This window comes from Varanus komodoensis, unplaced genomic scaffold (assembly GCF_004798865.1).
Source record: "Varanus komodoensis strain SLA01 unplaced genomic scaffold, ASM479886v1 scaffold2, whole genome shotgun sequence".
NCBI lineage: Eukaryota > Metazoa > Chordata > Lepidosauria > Squamata > Varanidae > Varanus > Varanus komodoensis.
Genome location: NW_025335568.1, coordinates 9,705,367 through 9,717,299, shown reverse-complemented (window position 1 = coordinate 9,717,299; position 11,933 = coordinate 9,705,367).

Genomic DNA, 11,933 nt, shown 5'->3' with positions numbered 1-11,933 from the left:
CTCATACGGCAATTTTAACCTAACATATGCAGTGCTTCACAGCTTCTCTGAAATGGATTTCAGTCCCTGGGCAACCCATATTTTAAATGATTTGCACAGATGATCCCAAAGCTTCACACCTTGAAGAGCTGTATGGCGATGGGACCAATCACCTAGGGAAGCGGTGAGCCTTCCCTCACTGGACAGTCATCTGTCCGGGATGCTTTAACTGAAGTCCTGCCCTGAGCAGGGGTTGGACTCAATGGCTTTGCAGTTCCTCCCAGCTCTGCTATTCTATGATGCTCTGGGTCTGCGACAGGAGGACCAAAAGAAAGATGCTGTTTCTTAACCAAGGAGTAATTTGCGGAAAAGAATGGCATTATACATTGATAAGCTTAAAATTCACTCATGCAAATTTATACGGAGGGCAGACAGTACAAGCAAGAGTGTGGCGTAATTGACTAGCATGGTATGTACGTGTGTGTGGCCAGGGGGTTAGGGGTGGGATCCTGGCAACAGAGAGTAGGGAGATGGATATAGAGATTGGCATGGAAAGAGGAGGAGGGCCTAGTCTTAGAGAAAATAGGAAAAATGAGCAATTTGTTTCTCTCTCTGAAACTACAAAGACTTATCAGGAAATGGAGTTGCCGAAAACTGACTGGGTGCCCTAGAGGGTGACGGGTCACCAAGCAAGAAAGGGAGAGGAGTGTTGCAGTGCCTTTCATGTCTTCGGGTTTTTCCTGCATATTTTGAGGACACTGAAGGGAGAAGTGATGGAGCATCTCTTCATGAACAGAAAAGGGTTCCACGAGATTCCTCTTCTGGGAGAAACTGAGACTTCTCCGAAGATCAAGCAGCACATGACATTCATTGTGCAATGTGTAGGTCAGACTGGCAGTTTTGCTTTCCTTTAGTGATCCTGTACACCAATAGCTGAAGTTATTAACTTCTCCCTCACCCCTGTGGCTGTGTGTAGAAACTTTGGGAAGAAACAAGGGTGTGGTTTCATCCTCCCTGTCCATGAACACTGGTCCCAATCCAAATCAAGGCAACATGAAGTTATGCTAAAATAAAGAAAATGATTGAGCATGGCTACAACCTCTGCCATTAATGTAATGTGTAGTTTGTCCTTGGGTCAAAAAGGCCTTGTCCACCAGGCTTCCTGCCCATTATTTATGAGTTTATCTGTCTGTCTTCCTTTCCCAACTTGGGCCGAGGCTGACGGTGGTTGAAGGGATTAATGGAGTGTCTTTTCAGGGGATGATGCCAAAACAGGAAATTTTACAAAAGATACTTGGGAGGCAGAAAGGGATGACATGCCTGCCAGGGAAAGATGGCGATCTTGCACCTCACGTGCACAGTTCTGCTTTGACTACCTGGCTTCTTAGACAGACCTCTCCTATGCCTCGCCCAACCTGAAATAAGGTGCCCTCTGCCAGAGCACACACTTCTATGCAAGCACAAGAGAACATTGGGGGTTTTGAGAACTGAATAGTATTTTCTGCTTGCTCAGCTTGACTCTAGCAACGGAACGCAAGACTCGTTCACAGACCTGGATTGCGGGACTTGATGGAGGATAGTCAGTCGTAACTGGTACTTGGTCCTCTCCAGGACTACCTGGCCACATCTTTATTCCATGGATGGCCAAGGCAACCCACCATCCCTCTTTACTGAGACTCTTAATCATGGACATATACTCAGAAAGGAACCCAGGGAATCTGACCGAGAATGACAAACATGCATTCTTGAGGACGCTATATTCTCCAGACATGATTCCTGAGCTAGACCTATCAGGAGTGTCCACACAGACCAAATCCCGCCCACCTGGGCTCTCAGTCTGGCTTCCCGGAGTCCCCCAGGTGACCACAAGTCTTCCCCTTACCCCACCCCTAGCTCTTTTCCTGACAAATTACCGCCTGATGGTTTCTCAGCTTTTCTTGTTTCTCCCCATGGTAAAAACTTGAAATGCCTCTCCTACCATCAGTGAGAGCTTAAAGCAAAAATGGGCTGGCATTTTGGCTCTACTGTTTTCCCACTGGGCTTCTTCACCACTGGAATGTGGTCCCTTAGGAGTTCCTCCAAAACTGACTTTGTCTCCTGGGCCAAAGGAGGTTCAGCACTGCTGCCATGAGTAGCCACCCTCTGCACTGAATTCAGCCAAGCAATAGGAGTTTAATGTCTGTGTCAAGAACATGCACTTGATGCCTTTGAGACCCCAGTCAGGTGAGTTCTGAAAATCCCCTGCAAGAGGCAGATTAGCAATTATTTTTTTGCCTTTCTGGGTGACACCTGGAGTTTCTTCCTGCGTACGCAAATGAGCTCTTCCTTTTCTCTCATAGTGAAATGGTCCATAGACTTCTTCTCACCACACCTTCATTTACAACTGGTTAGGCAACAAATTGAAATTACTTTGAGGCCTGTAGGTAGACAGTTGGTCTAAATACATCTTGAAATGTGTACAGTGTTAAATAAAACACAAACACTTGTCAGCATGCTGCCATTTTTGTTAGAGTGCTTCGGTAACTTTATTTCTAGGAAATTACAAATAGCACACATCCACAGTAGTATAAGGAATGCAGCCTAAGAAAAGTTGCTGGCAGCAAGAAGGACAAAAGGAAAAGAGAGAAAATCAATGTGAAGACAAAGAGAAGAGTAGTTGCTTGAAGATCCGCAAAATCTTACGTCTTACTCAAATCTCTGCCATGAACTCCAGTAAAGTGTGTGTGTGAGAGAGAGAGAGAGGGAGGGAGAGAAATGCATGGACTTGTTGTTTTATGTGTGTTTCAGGCCCCAAGTCAGCAGGCATGTAACTTGAATAAACATTCATTCTATTGCATGAATTTTGATTCTAGTGGCTAGTAAATAAATATTTGTGTTCTTCATTTTTATCCTAACTTTCTTCCAAGGATTTTGCCCCCAAAACGAACTTGCTTCATGTGCTTATTATTGCTATCACCACATGCCTTTCAACCATCTTGGAAAATGGCACTTCCCTGTTTCATGCAACAGAATGGGTCAGCCTGCTAAACTTAAATGAGCCCCTATATGGATCTGAAACCAATCTGAACAGCAAGCATCCCCATACTGCTTCTTTTCTTTTTTTAAACAGGCTCTGTTTAAGCACAACAGCCAAGTTATATGCACACTGAAAAATAGCATGGCCCTGACTTAACCTCTGTTGTATGTGAAACCTTTCTGTGAAATCGCATTGGATAGCCTCAAACCAGAGATCTTTCAACCATCTGAACCACGAGAGGTTTTGCCTCTCCCTGTGGCCCCTCCCCAGTTTGGCCATGATCCAACGCAGAAGTACTTCTCCATCGATGCATTAAACCTAGATCAGCAGGCCTACAGTTGAGACTGTTGGCTCCTATTTTGGGGATAGGAGGATAGCCCATTAAAAGGTCAGAATAAAATCTGGAGTGGATACACAGCCCAGCGGAGATTGGGGCCACCAACTTCCACTGCCTGGTAGCCTTAATGGTTGGTTATTTCTCCTGCTTGGGCTTCCAAATAAAGTGAATGGAGATGTTATGATGTCTTCGGTATCTGAAACCTAATTTGATCACAGTGTATAAAAATGGATGCCTGCTGCTGCAATCTTTTCAGTATCGAGTTGATAATTTCAGGGATTCAGCTATTGCCCACACCTTATTTCCATTCACCCTGACACTCCTTCCATTTTTACACACGCACACACACACCACACACACACGAAAGTTAAAGGTAAAGCTGATTGAGGAATTACAAGTGTATCTTAAAACAATAATATTTCATCCACTTATGAAATATTCACTGGGAGAAAAACCCATCTTCAGCCTCTGTCTTCCCTTCATCTCTCTCCCTACGTTTAGATGACATTAATGTGAGTCAGTCAGCTGTTAAACTATACTATATCACAGAAAGATCCAGGGTTAATTGCTTTGCTGCTAATAGCCTATATAACTTCGGAGAAAATATTTTGTATATAGCACAGCACCCAAAGTGGCTTCTTTTCCAAATGATTGGGATAGCCATTTTGTTGAGGCTCCCCTTGAGGAGAAGAGGCCTTATACTTTGCAATCCCATGCTCAGCTAAACCCAGACTAATTTTGGCATCAATTTTTAATACCAATGAGATTGCAAGTTTTGCAGCACCACCCTTCACATGCCTGCTTAGAGATGAATTTCGTGTAGCTTATTCCAAGTTAAAATGTGTACATTATTGGTTTTCACTGGTACATTAATTCTCTGAAGCTTCATGGTGCAACCTTATACCTCTCTATTCAGAAGTAAACCCCTCTGAATTCAATGGCATTTACCACCAGGATGGGGCCCAGTCCCATGAAGACTGAAGCAGTAATGCTATACACACCTACCTAGGAGTAACTTCCATTAAACTTCAAGGGACTTACTTCTGAGTATACTTGTAGCATTATGTCAGTTGATTAATTGGTGGAAAACAATTTTTATTGATGATGCTGACAGTGAGACCCAACCTTGCTTATATTTTGGCTTTTAAGTGCTATCAAAGATAGATTTCCCTCTACAACTGGACGGTAGCTTTTCCAGACATGCACATGGTAGGCATGTCATGAGCAGAGCAAGCTAGAGCTGGGGGTCAGACTAGATGGCCTGGGAGGCCCCTTCTGACTTGCTCTGTTTCTGTGTTTATTGGTTTGTTGTTGTTCAGCTGCAAAGTCATGCCCATCTCTCTGTGACCCCTATGGACAAAATTCCTCCAGGTTGGACAGAATGCTAAATGTATTTATTTATTAGTTTACATCCCACCTTTTTCTTTTCGAAAGAACTCACAGTGACTTACATAATTCTTCTCCTGCTTTTCTCCATCTTACAACTACTGTAACAATGTTGGCACCATAGCTATAAGTTCCCAGGCCAGAATGGACTTCTGGGCCATGGGTCATGCTGAGGAGGTTTGAATTCAGGAAGAAGGACCTTGTATCCTGGGCTAGCCAGTGTGGGATAAGAATGAATGCTGGAATTCTTGTAGAGAAAAGTCAGGTATTTCCCTCCTTAAAAAAAAAAAGGCCAGCCATATCCCCTGCATGGAGGACAACCGATTGTCCTTAGTCACCTGGAAATTACCTCGTCTATAGCATGCAGCAACCACAGAGAAAGAACTCACCTCTTATCCAGAGAAACCATAGTTAAGGCCATCAAGAAGCAATCAAGCAACCTTCCAACAGCTAGCGTAAGCTTGGGAAAGTCATGTTTCCCATGGACACACGCGCAGAGAGAAATAGCATAAGAACCAGGGACTTAGAAAAGTCACACACTCATGCTCTGCGTACACACTGCTCTAGATGCACAACCACTAGACACCCAAGTTCTACACACGAACTCTGAACTGAAGCTCTATTGCTGCAGGACAGGTGAGGGACTGCACAACGGCGTTAGCTGCCTGGCACACGTGCTCATGGGAATTCCTTTATTTTATTTTAAAAACAAACCAACCTCCCATTGCAAAGTACATTAAATAAATGATAAGGTAGATGCCTTTAGATCAGCCCAAACTTTTGATGCAAAGTCATGACCATGAATCTGGACTCAGAATATCTTTTAGTCTGAGGGGCAAAGTCTAGTTTGGACAAGCTCTTGGAAGTTGCTTTCCAGTGCTGGGCACATGCAAAGACAAAAGGAGTGAAGCAGAAATTATCTTCCACAAATGTCAGCGTATTTTATCTTAAAACCATTACAGTGGGTAATCGACCCTTAGGAAAGGCCAGGAAGCCCTTCCTGGCAGTCAGGACCCCGAGGGCGTGGAATGGGCTTCCCCGGGAGGCGGTTGAAGCCCCATCACTGGGGGTGTTCAAAGATAGGCTGGACAAGCACATGGTGGGCATGTCATGAGTGGAGCCGGCCGGGGGTCAGACTAGATGGCCCAGGAGACCCCTTCTGACGTGCTCTGTTTCTATGTTTCTATGAAAGACTTTTTCTGGGGTGAAAAAGCTGCACAAATAAATATCTCTGTACTGCCACTTGGTTTTACTCCAGCTTTTACTTTATGCTCTTTTCACAATTTAAATGTTTATGCTGTCTTTTATGTTTTAAATGGTGTAACATTATTGGGAACTGGCCAGAAAGCTTCTGCTATTGGGCAGTCTAAAAATGCAGTTAATGCATACATTCATAAATAGACAGTTATAAACCACCAACAGGAGGAAAGGGAGTGAGCCAAGGGGAAGCTAGCTTGCCCAGTTGGCGACCCTGGATGGCCAGATTTGGCTAGTAGGTCAGATCTACAGCCCCGCATTAGATGTACAGAGGCAGAGTTCCAAATGGCCAAACCTGTATTGTTGCTATGAATTAACATAGCAGCCTGGAATTTTGGACTCCTCTTGAGGATGTGGCTATGCAGATTGTCCCAACAAGCACCTGCAAAATTTACCAGCACATCAGTGCTAATGCGCATCATTTGCTATGTAATTTTGCATGACTTTGCAATTTAAAAAAAAGTGCCATCTGAAAGCCACCCACAGTACAATGAGTATGATAAGCCAGAGAATTGCTCCTCGTGCAAACCAGCTTGAAAGGGAAGAACACATGAAATTCTGGACCATCTTTCCTTTGGCTTGTGTGCCGATTATGGTGGCTTCACTGCTCTAATTTTGTCTGAGTTGGCCCTCCACGTGATTCTCCAATGTTGACTCAGGAAGTGCCAGTATAAATCTTGCCCTGCAACTTCCACCAGATTTTGCACCAAATGTCACGAAGCTGAGTCCCATGTTGTCCCAGCTGGGCAGGTGCTGTCTGGTTGCTTTGGACCATAACTTCCATCATAGGGAGGTGGTGGGCTCTCCCACACTGGAGACATTCAAGAAGAAACTGGACAGCCTTCTGAGTGGGATGGTGTAACGTGGTGTCCTGCAACAGCAGGGGGTTGGACTTGATGCCCTTCATGGCCCCTTCCAACTCTACTATTCTGCGATTCGATGAGTCTATGAGCCCCCAGCCATCATGGCCAGGGATTATGAGAAACACCTGGAATGCCCCCGCTTGCCAAAGCTTCGCCCACAATAGCTTCTAAGCTCAGGCAAGCTTCTGTTCCAACTGCTGTCACTTCTGTTCATTTCGAAGATCGGACTTCTTCTAGGTAGCGATCCGGCACCCGGGACGCCAGTTATTGACCTAGTCATCAAGCCTGCAAGTCTAATCGCCTCTGGACTCGTAGAAGCTGAACACTCCATCACCCAGAGTTTTGTTTTGTTTTATTTTTTTAATCCTTCTCTGCCACTTTTGTGACTGCGGCATTGATTTGTTCTAGTGGGAAACCCCCTGACAATCTTGCACATACAATTAACTGGATTATAGGGAACATGTTTAAATACCCTAAGAACTTCTGAAGCCAAAAAAGGGCTTTGATGGAGTAAGTCCTTCTGAATCACTCACTCACCATCCCAGCCACCCACGTGCAGGGCTGGAAAATTAATCGCATCAGCCCAACCCTGGCACACTTCTTGGGACGAGAGACTCCCTGGCTTCGGTGGCTGTCACCTGCTTCTCAACGCGTTTCAAAGAGTTTTGCCTACAGCAGCCTGTTGTATGAGATCAAATGAGACTTGACACCTTTCTTACTCTATTATGCCTGGCCGCGAAAATCTTGAGATGCAAACCTACTACGAGCTTCTTCCCTCTTCTAATGGAGAAAATGTTGTCCAGCAAATTGCTGAAGGCTAGTTATTGTGGGCTCTGAGGTTAACAGAAGGCTTCCTATGTGTGAAATTCCATCACATGCATGGACTGTGGAAATTTTGCATGCACACACAAACACACGCGCACGCACAGAAGCCGATCACACAGTCCAGAGTGAGAACACCACTATCTATTATGAATTGGGAACGCACGTTTTGTAACTGCGCGGTCACCTTATCCTGTTGAATTCCTCTTGCGCAACCTTTCCCAACCTGTGCTACCTCCCAGTAACAGCGGACTACAACTCATCAGCCCCATCAGGGGCATGAGTGTGATGGGGGATGTAGTCCCAGGACATCTTCACACAGACCCCCAGTGGGAAAAATGCAAGAACTGTCTGCAAAAGGCCTCCAGCTTCTTTGTGGGCAGAGAGACTGAAGGGATGAAATTCTGCAAGGGGTTTAGCACTGTTAAATTCCCCATCACTTCTTACCAACAGGGCTTGCTCTTTGCAAGCAGTTTAGCACTGTTTCTTTTTTGTCTGCAGGGCATTTGGCCATTGCAAGAGTGTTTTGAGGCCTCCCTCTTCTGCCTCAATCTCAAAGCATTTTATAATATATTTTCAATTTCTTTGGGTAGTGTTTTTAAGCTTACCTTCCCACTACATGGTGATTGTGTTGTGTCTCATTTCATTTTGTTTTTATTGCACACCTTTCCTTGGCTCCACAGCTTCCCACATGGCTTGTGCTCCCTGAATAGAAAATGCCCCATGGGAGGAAGGAATGAGCTCGTGATGTTTTCCTCTAGGCTTTAGCCAAAGTGTGGGAAGCCAAGGAAGCTACAGGCAGCCACAGAGATTATTAAACAAGAAAAACACGACGCTCAAGCACACTCGTTGGCTGCTGCATAATTAAGGCCAGCACAAGAATTCTGAACCAAACCCATAAGAATTTCTCCAGAATTACTTTTCTCCTGTATTTCTTTCCAAAAACTAAGCCTTTTCTATCAAATTGGATGGGAATGGTTATACGAATAAACAGAAGAACTGTTTGGCACAGCCCTAGGTGATACCCATAATCAGCAGTACATTCATCTATGTCAGGGGTGGGGAACGTGTGGTCCCGGGGCTCTTCTCATCCCTCACCACTGGCTAAACTCGCCAGGGTGGATGGAGGTGCAGTCCAGCAACATCTGGAGGAGCACATGTTCTCCACCCCGGGCAAGCTCCGTAAGGGTGTGGTGCTACGCATGGGTGCAGCCCGTTATGTCAAACTCACTGCCAGAAATCTAAAGAAGCTTGGAGCAGATCCAAATACTAATAATGCAGGGACAGCCCTGCAATGGAGTGGAGTGAAGCTGCTGCCTCAGGCAGCAGTTGCTGGCGTGCAAAGTGGCAGCAAAGTGGTGGAAGGCGGAGTTTTTACCTGCTGCCCACAGGTGCTTGCACTCCCTGAGTTACCCGGGTGACCTCAGGTGTGGTGGAGGACCAGGAGTGCAGGAGAATTCTGCTGATCTGTGCAGATCCTGCAAGCAGGCCCTGCTTACCCTGCCATGAATGCAGATAGGAGCGCACACTCTCTGAAAATGTTTGCCAATTCCCGAACTTGCATTCTTGCTAGGAAAAGCTACACTATAAGAAGCGTGCCTTATTACTAATTTTCACACTTTTCTCAGTGGAAAGGAAAGTGGACATCTGGTTGTGCCTTTTTTTTTTTTAAAGAGTATCTTCTGCATTTGAAATGTGTCCTTCCCGTTTGAACAAAATGAACAAAGAAGCACAATCGAGTGCAGGAAACACAATGAAGGGGAAGGTGACAGTCAAGGAATCTTGGTGAGCACAGAGATCAGCTGTTCAGCCATCCCAGTGGAAGGCAGCGCTCCTTTTGCAGTGCAACTGGTTCGTGCGGCTTCAGTGCGTGAAGCGCAAGCAGCTGCTCGCCTGTATTTTGCTTCAGGCGGCAAAATGCTCTGGGCCTGCCTTACATGGATGTAATGCAAAGCACACCCACGGGCAGCATAATCTGAGAAATGCTGTAATGTTAAGGATGAGCGCACCAGGCCCAGCTGACACTGCGGTGTGTTTTAGGCGGCAGTTCTGTGCGTGGCCAGACCAAACTTAGTAGAATTTACTTTTGAGTATATAAGGCCATGGGGATGCGGTGGCACAGTGGGTTAAACCGCTGAGCCACTGGGCTGGTTGACTGGAAGGTCGCCGGTTTGAATCTGCACAGCGGGGTGAGTTCCCGTTGCTCCGTCCCAGCTCCTGCCAACCTTGCAGTTCGAAAGCATGCAAATGCAAGTGGATGAAAAGGTACCACTTTGGTGGGAAAGTGTTTAGTCTAAGCACTTGGGTGTTTAGCCATGCCGGCTGCATGACCACAGAGACTGTCTGCGGACAAACACTGGCTCCCTCAGCCAGGAAACGGAGATGAGCAGCGCCCCCTAGAGTCAGGCAGGAGTGGACATAACGTCAAGGGGAAACCTTTGCCTTTACCTTTTTATATAAGACCATACAGTAAGACACCAGAGAAACATGGCATTGTTAGTCCAGATATTATTTTAACTGATGTTCTCAAGGTTTTTTTAAGTTTTGGACTTTAGTTGGGATTTAATATTTTTCTGTTTTCATATTTTTCCTGCTGTTTTTAAAAAAACGTTTCCAGTTTTATTTTCTTTCATATTTATTATTTTCAAAATATTATTAAATATCAGATAATTAATAAATATTGTATCACTATCCGTATAATATTTTAATATTAATATGCTTAACTTGATACACAAGCTTTCCCAAAAGGGCAATGAATAAAATATTTGTGCTTTTCTTTATATTTGCTTGCATCGTGTCTCTTCTACTTGTTGCTCTCAATCTGTGCCCAAAAGAGGAGGAGAAAAGAGAATCTGACCAGGAAAATCAGAAGGATCTGGCGGTTTCTTTACTTTCAACTAATAAAGCTAGCATGCTTCTTGCTATGTGTGGTGCATTCCAGAGCTGCTTGTATTGAAGCTGACAGAGGCTTTAAGCTGTGCAAATGACATGTTTTCATACGGGGTAGGTGGCCTGCCTTCCTGGGAAAGGAACCCACAGAACAGCTGGGCAACACCTTTTTTCTTTCCTTTGCAGTGTCTTCCTGATGGTTGCCCCCTCCCCATGCCACCCCATCACTCACGTTAAGGTTTTCTCATCTCAGCTCGACATCTTCATCAGGAAATGAATGCTGTGCTACTGATGTTCAAACAAGGAAACGGAAGAGCAAGTGAGAAAGAAGGGAACGCTTTGTTTTCGTTCTGCAAAGTCCTTTTCTAGCAAAAGGTGGGTTGTAATTCTCTGGGGTTGCATCGGCCTGCAGCCCATATCTGATACGTGGCCCACCTACCTACTCGCATGGTTGGGCAGGCAACTGGGGCTTTTATTTATTTATTTATTTGTTTTCAACATTTCCGTGCCGCCCCCATCGCAACGACGCCTCGGGGTGGCTCGCAACACTGCATTGCCCGCTCTTTCCCAGGTAGGGCGGTGAGGCTGGCCACTGACAGCTTCAGCTCCGCCTGCACCTGTGGCACTTGAAAGAAGACGAATTCTGCTTTCAGAGGGCCTGGCACGGCTCCCTCCACCTGCCCCACTGCTGAAGGTACCTCAGATAGGTCCTTCTCCCTGAGAAAAGCACAGAGCACCAACAACTTTCAGGTCATGAAAGTGGAGACTCAGAGGTAGCAAGAGAAAGGATCAGGTGGTCCTGCAGAGGTTGTTGGACTCCAGATCCCATCATCCCTGACCCTTGGCCAGCCTATTTGGGGCTGATGGGGACCAGAGTCCAATAGCATTCTGGAGGATCGCAGGCTCTTCCCCCTAGCCCTGAATGTCCCTGAAGCATTGTAGGTTGTGTCTGTCCATCTGTCTGTCCATCTGTCTGTCTGTCGGTCTGTCTGTCTCCATTTTTAATGTAACCTGCTCACTTTTTCAGGCCAATGATTTTATAGCTTTATCCATCTAACCATCTATCTACAAGAAAACAAAAATCCAGTGGTACAGCAGTGACACCAATGGCATTATCAAAGAAGTGCATGGACACACTGAACATCCTAATAACTCACTATTTAATTGCTTTTGTTTTGTTTTGCTTTTTGCTCAAAGTCTGAGATTCCAGGGGCATGAGGACAAAGATCAACCAATTTCCAAAAGGAAAAAAAAAAGTACTCCCTGAAATAGTAGCTGACATTTTCCCCTGATCTGCCGCGCCTCGTCGCATTCAGTGACAGCAGCGAACTTATAATTCCTATCATATTCAATCAAGGAAGATAATTTCCAATGAACCCTGACA